The sequence below is a fragment of the Battus philenor genome, unplaced genomic scaffold (assembly GCF_028537555.1).
Source record: "Battus philenor isolate CCGP_79_NKW_IND1 unplaced genomic scaffold, ilBatPhil1.0.hap1 SCAF_18, whole genome shotgun sequence".
NCBI classification, from domain to species: domain Eukaryota; kingdom Metazoa; phylum Arthropoda; class Insecta; order Lepidoptera; family Papilionidae; genus Battus; species Battus philenor.
Genome location: NW_027181680.1, coordinates 1,874,613 through 1,882,112, shown reverse-complemented (window position 1 = coordinate 1,882,112; position 7,500 = coordinate 1,874,613).

Below are 7,500 nucleotides of genomic sequence, written 5' to 3'. Positions count from 1 at the left end.
ATATATTTTTTTTATTTTTATGGGTATTGGGGGACTCTCGTACCCCTAAATTTTTGGGATCAGGGACTTTATAATTTTTTTTCAGTCTTTTCTTTATTTATCTCTCTCTTTCACGCGTCACAATATCTTTCATTCTTTACTTTTGTCCATCACAATATCTTTCGTTTTGCTCTTTTATACCTTCTTTCTTTCCTCGCCTTTCTTCCATCATCTTCTTTCTCTAAGGTGGCTAGGTACATTTTATTTATTTTTATTTTTTAATTTTATCTTACATTTATTTTATGCAAAGTTTATATTAATAAGGTTTATAATATAGAACATAAAGTTCCATTCTAGAAGTTCACGTGGAATACGATCAGACAGTGGAAGCAGGGCGGTGTAAATTAATAAAGAAGCACAGGTGGGTCGCGGACGATCGATTCGTAATTACGAAAGCACCACCGCTCTGTTCCGCGCGAGTCATTGACGGAAATTAAATCGTGAATGATTAAAACAACTCCCAGATGTCTGGACAGCTACCGATTGCAACTGTTAGATCGACGTTTTCGATTCCCATGTCCACAGATCAAATAAATTACAATATACATACACAATTTTATTATCTATAACTTTTATTACTGTAAGAAAAAGACCAATATTTAGCCACTTCCGCACATGCAGTGGTAGTCGTGTGTGGCTAAATATTGGTCCTTTTCTTACTTAAGATAGACTTCGGCAAGGTAACCTGGCCTGATTCCATTAAATATTTTTATTACTGTATTCTTAATTTTCTGACAAACCTACGACAATACATTTAGTTTACAAAGTAAGGTGGTAAATCCAAATCTCCTGAATTCGATGTAACTGTAACAGCCTTTCACAGCTACAAGCACCAACTTTATTCCGAATAAATAAAAGGTTGAAGTAGAGAATGCCTAAAGGCATTAAATCCACCTTTACAAAAATTCTAGTGTTAATAAATAAATAGATAAATAAAGTTGACAGCAGCAGATCTAATTTATTTATTATTTTTTGGTGATAAGATAAATATTTATTTACTTTACAAGTATTACAAAAAATTAACACCAAAACCTACACTAAAACAGAATATGACAAAATAAACAATATAATGAATATAATGTAAAATCCAGAAAATAGGCAACATCGTCCTCTGCGTACCATAATACCACACTATGATCGCCAACACGCCTGCCAAGCGTGGCGATTATAGTATATCCCCCTATAGATATCTTTGGGGGAGGCCTATCCCTAGCAGTGGGCGTCTATTAGCTAAAATGACGAAAACCGACGAAGTTATAAAATATTTCAGCAAACATAATTGATGTGTCTTAATGTTAAAAACCTTCTTTGAATTAATTATGTTAAAATAAATTTGCCAATTTAAAAGTAACTAAAACCAACATGTAATCCTGTAAAAAAAGAGTTAAAACAAGTATACCCAAATCTGAAATATCACAATGCAAAAAAACCGTAAGGCAAATTATTTTCAGCTACGAATAAAAAACTGTAAATTGAAGAAGGTTGTGGTACTTGACGAAGATACTTCAAATTCCGTGGACAGCAACCTGCAATTTCGATATCAAATCCAGGGTGTCTATGATCTACCTGCGCCGAGTAATTGTGACCACGTGGCCAGAAAGAACGGACATAACCTCAAAACAATCTTCATACTGCACTCCTCAATGCTAAACATGGCCAGAAAGAACAGGCAACGTAGCTCATTTATAAATATTACTCCGTATCTAGTGGATCACGACCCACACAGATAATGACAAGGATGCAAAAAGAAATCAATTCAGCTGCTTTATAAGAACAACTTCCAACATAAAATAAACGTGTTCTGAGATAAGAATAGGCGTGATTTGAACAGAAAACATTGGACGAGTAATTTATTATAAAAGGTATATAGACAGTTTCCAAACTCGTATTTATATCCTAAAGAACAACGCAAGCCAGGCTACCTTGAGAATCTTTGGAGGAAGCCTAGGATCTGAAGATGGTGATGATGTCAAAGAGAATTTCCATAAATATTTTTTCTTGTCACAGGTCACACTCTTTTTATTATTCGGTATGAGGGGATTTGCTCATCTGAAGTAACAGTGACCAGGACACATATCTTGTAGCTGATGTCCGTTGGGACGGAAAGGTTCTCGAGTGGCGACCACAATTCGGTAGCCGCGGCCTAGTGAGACCCACAAATAGATGTGCCCATGATGGCGTGATGAGACCCACCACTAGATGTGCTGATGATGTATGGAAGGCGTTGGATGCAGCGGCACCAGATACATCATCGTGACGATCTTTATATGAGTCCTATGTCTTACGGTGGGCGTCTATCAGCTGAAGAAGAATATATAACTATAGAAGAATTAGCAATAGAGTAATAAATTTTATTAATAACACAATTATCATGCATATTTCAAAGCAGTATTAACGTCTTTATACTATCGCGTGATATGTTATTAAGGTAAAATTGTATCGATCGCATGAATGGCTTTACTAGGCTTAACAATAAAAACCTGTCAATAATCGAACTGGTGACCTACAAGCCACAGTCCTTATTCACACGGTTTCTGCTATGCGTTACCACAGATTAATTCAGTTTATATTGATACATAAATGCCGGAAGCTAAAACATATTTCGTATATCTGAAATTCGAATTCTAGCTAGAAAATATTTCTATTAGTAATGTATATATATATTCTAAAGACTGAAGGTATACATTGGAAATTTTGTGTTTATACCCACTGAATTTTTTTTTCTCCTGTTCCTCTCAAGTCTGAGGCTTTCGAAAATGGAATTTTTTGGATGAATGATTATTTTCTGCATTAAGAATTTGTCAAAAAATTACGTAGTTAAAGTGGAGAGTATTTTTGCAAGTAATTGTTAAAAATATACGGTAATATTTGAATTGATCCTCATAACTTTACTCGTAAAAAAACGTTGGGGACACGACCGAACTTTGCTTCCAACAAAACATGTTTATGTTATCTCACCATCTGCACCCTGTGACATCAACATACGGAATCTTCAAATGCCAATAGAACAACAGTGACCATTACACACAAATAAATCAGAGGGACAAGTCTTTTATTTTATTATTGTATTAATAAATTATATAATAAATCATTTACCACACAGGCCGTTCGATTAAGCAATCGGTCACCGCTGAGAATAAAACGTACAAGTCATTACCTATTTTTAAGAAAATTTTAGGATATGATTATTTACTAGACGTATGAATATTTATTCTTTAATTCAGTTTTTATTCTTTCCGAGGCAAATGCGTCAATTTATATTTTTATTTATTAAAGTATTTATTATTATATTTATTATAAGTACATATGCAATCAATATATATATATATATATATATACATACATATATATATATATATATATATATATGTATATTTATTTATTTATTTGTATATCCTGTTACTACTATGATTGTCTCTAAGCAATTGCATTGTGTGGTAAGACCGCCCATTGTACCTATTTCTTTACTATTTTGAAACTATATATGTATTTTCTAGCGTGTACAATAAATGGTATTAAATAAAATAAATTAAGTATATACGTTTGATTGTATTTTTCATTACTTTGTTGGTTTATTTATCATTCTGACTAACTTTGAAGTAGCTCTATGGTTTCAAATGCGTGTCTATAGCTAGAAATGAAGATATTAATGGAAGTTATACACTTAATGCTGTTATCTAAAATTATATTCTTATTTAATAGTACTCATTCTGTAACCTAAAAATATAATCTGTAGTATAATCATCACTGCTGAAATAAGACCTTTTCTATAGATATCCAATAAGGCTTCAGATGATCTTTACAACGGGAATATCCTACTCCACTTACAGGTTCATTGTCACCACCTCTCAACCTTAGAGCTTTACCTGTCATTTGTTCTGTGAGCTATATAACGGACCTACATCCAGTGATTTTCGAAGACTTTAATAAGGTTGTCTTTCCACCTGTGTGCCCATCCTAATACTTGTCTCCGCGTTAGTACCTTGAAGCTCCAGTGACCATGTTTTCTGCGCACAATGTAATGCGCCCACCGCCTATTTAACATGTTATTCGACTGGGCCATTAAATTAGCGTTCGCTTATGGATTTCTATTACAAATTCTTTGTTGATCTTGTTGCTTAGTCCGAAGGCTTTTACAGGTTCATCGGAGCTGAGTTCGCGAAGCGGAAGGGTCCGTGTAAGGTTTACAATACGGAGATCCGGACGATTTTTGTCCGGTGTTAAAAACCGGTATTCATGTAAAAATTCCGGTATTTGAGTATTACATTGGTTAATGAAAATTGAATTTATGTACAATATAAATCCAACTTAAAATAATATTAATTATTTAAAAGATTTTTCTTAAGATATACGAACGATACCAGTTAGATGTTTTTATTTATTATTGTATTATATTTATAATATGTATTGAACCTTTTTTATTATAAGTATATAGGTTATATACGTATGTATGTATGTCTATGTATGTTTATGTATATTTATGTTCATTTGTTTGTGAATATGTATTTTTTTGTACACGTGAACTACCCTTTATAAGTACTTTTATCTTTTCCTTACTATGGTTGTCTGTAAGAGATTGCCTTGTGTGATAAGACCGCCCATTGTACTTTTCTGTATATTATTATAAAACCTATTAAATGTATCTTATCGTGTACAATAAAAAATATTAAATAAATAAATACGATTTCATTGTATTAAAATCTATATCAGGCACATTTATTACACAACCGGCGTATGGTACCATCAAGAAGCGGCGGTGTCGGCACTATAAATCGATTGTTTATGTTTGATGTCTGCTGTTCAATGAATATGCCTTGTTTATACATAAACATAAAATATGTAACACAAAAATTATGAAATAATTTAGATTAGATGGTTTTATTTTGCAAATCAGCTGTACTGTTTACAAGTATAAATTGAACGATCGATTGTTCATGTTTTTTAAGAGCATACTTTAATAAACAATTCAATCACATTTTTTGCTTCTTTAATTATATAATACCATACGAGCCTATTATAAGTAAAATGTAACATAGAATTTAATGTTAGATGTCATATATTATTGGTTAACAAGTCAATACAGCAATTGAGGAAAGTAAAAAATATGAGTAGTAATTTTTTTAATTATACCGGTTTTAATTCCGGTATTCTGGTATTTCAAATATCAAATACCGGTATTAAGATTTGAGTTCGGTATTGTAAACTTAGTTTCGTGAACTTAAAAAAATTGCTATGGTATATAATACACGAAAATATTAATAGATAAAAACAATTTGTTACGAGGAACAACATTTATTATTTAGATTTAATTCGATGGATTTAATTGTGTAATTAAGGCTATGTATATACAATCGTTTATTCATAGATAACATCGATAAACAAGAATACACTTCGATAGAGTAACTGATATGGCTTCTAATATACAATGATCATTAAATTTAAAACGTCCCTACAGGGAATAGTTTATTTATAAATATCCAGACAATTTTTACGAAACCAAAATTGTTCAAGTTTTTTTATAAAAAATAATTACTCTTTGAAACATTTTTTTCTTTTACTTTTCAGCCGATATATCATCACTGCAATGCAATGGCTGCATCCAGTAATATCCCGATGATCTACCTGCTCGTGATCATCACTCAGGATCATCACCTTCGATCACTAAAGCCATCGGTAACATGAGCGATGTGCCTGTCCCATCAGACGAGCAATTCTTCTGAATACATCGGTGATCTTGGATCTTCTGTATTAAACGATACATTAAAATACTGCGATTTTTAATGCATGACATGTTAGCGACACCTAATAAAAATACAATTAAAAAGGAGAAATAAATAAAAGAAGAGTCTTAAAGAGTAATAAAGGCAACAGAAGATTTTAATACTGAAGTATTATTTAATTTTAGTTAATTTAACTGCATTATGTCTTTTATATTACTTGTACAGAATAATGCTACTAATATGGCTACAAATTTACTACTACAAGAGAAACTCTTAGGGAAAAGTTTAGAGTGGGAATTATTTTAGCGCATCTAGAACTTCCTGATAAACCTCGGCTGGATCCGCTAAATACTACAGTTCCACTGGATTGTCAGGCTAGCTAGGTTAAGGCACAAGGGTCCCCTTGAAGGGGTCTCTCCTTAGGCTGTCACTCGTCGATGATACCCACAATAATAAAGCCTTCGACCTTTGCTACCTACAATGACTTCTAAGCATAATAATAAAAGAAAACGACAAAAATTAAAAATTGTTATACTAAAAGAATGTGGCGAAGGGAAAAGGCAATGTGTAGAAGGATTGTGAATGAAAGGAAGTCTTGTAAAAGAACTTGAGAAGGATGAAAGAAGAGAAAGCTAATAAAAAATGTTATTCCCTATCATAAGTAAGAAAAAGACCAATATTTAGCAACTTCCGCACATGTGAGAATCTAGACTCTGTGTTTGGCACTAATCGGTGTAACATAACTCCTGAAGATGCCTCGTGGAGGGGTGAAACACGTGTTGAGTGATTTGGCGGTGGTGGTTGTGTAATTCGAAATTTACCGCACGCGCATTTATCAGCGGGCTGGCGAGCGGTGCATTTTATTGCACGACTACGACTACATGTGCGGAAGTGTCTAAATATTGGTCCTTTTATTACTTAAGATGGACTTCCGTAAAATAACGCCTGATTCCATTAAATATTCCCTATCATAGGTTTTCAGATAGGGGAACAAAGTGAAAAAAACACTTGTTACGCTCCATCTATACTCTGCCTTTCTTAACCCGGCAAACCTGTAAATGCCAACAGCTGCTATATGTCAGCAGAAAAATACTAAATTACGAGTACTTTACAAACCGTAATGCCAAATCAATTGCAGCGTGTTACTCTAGTCTAAATATCACCGCTTTTACCGTATGGCTTTTACAACACAGGCTTCACGGACTAGAATTTGGCGTAAAGTGGAGTGTTTGTAGTTTAGAAACTAACTGTAAGTAGAGAGGCGAATCGCAGTTTGTCTAAATTAACCCAACCCGCCCGCTCGCGGAAAGCAAAACTATGTTTAATGGATATTGTGTTTTGTTAACACGTGACAACTATAAATTAATTAAAACACTAACACGATGTTTACGTTGGACGGAGTACTGTTCCATATAAATCCGATATGTACGAAAAAGATCGTGTTGTGTTACAGAAGGTTCAGTATAAGGCTATAGCTTATGGTTTAATGTTGCAAGGTTGTTCACTAACTTATCACAAAATAAGTTTCAAGTTAATTGCCAGAGAGAAGAGTGCGTGTGTTTAGCCCCCGAACTTGATCCAAATGAATGCTCCATAAGGTAAATACGTTGCAATATAATAATTTGCCGCGTAATGTAAGTGCGGTACTAAAGATCGCCACAAGCTACATCATCATCTATTTTATCATCATCACATCATCATAGGAGTTTTATGGTGCCCGTATTCAGCAACCTTCCAAGGT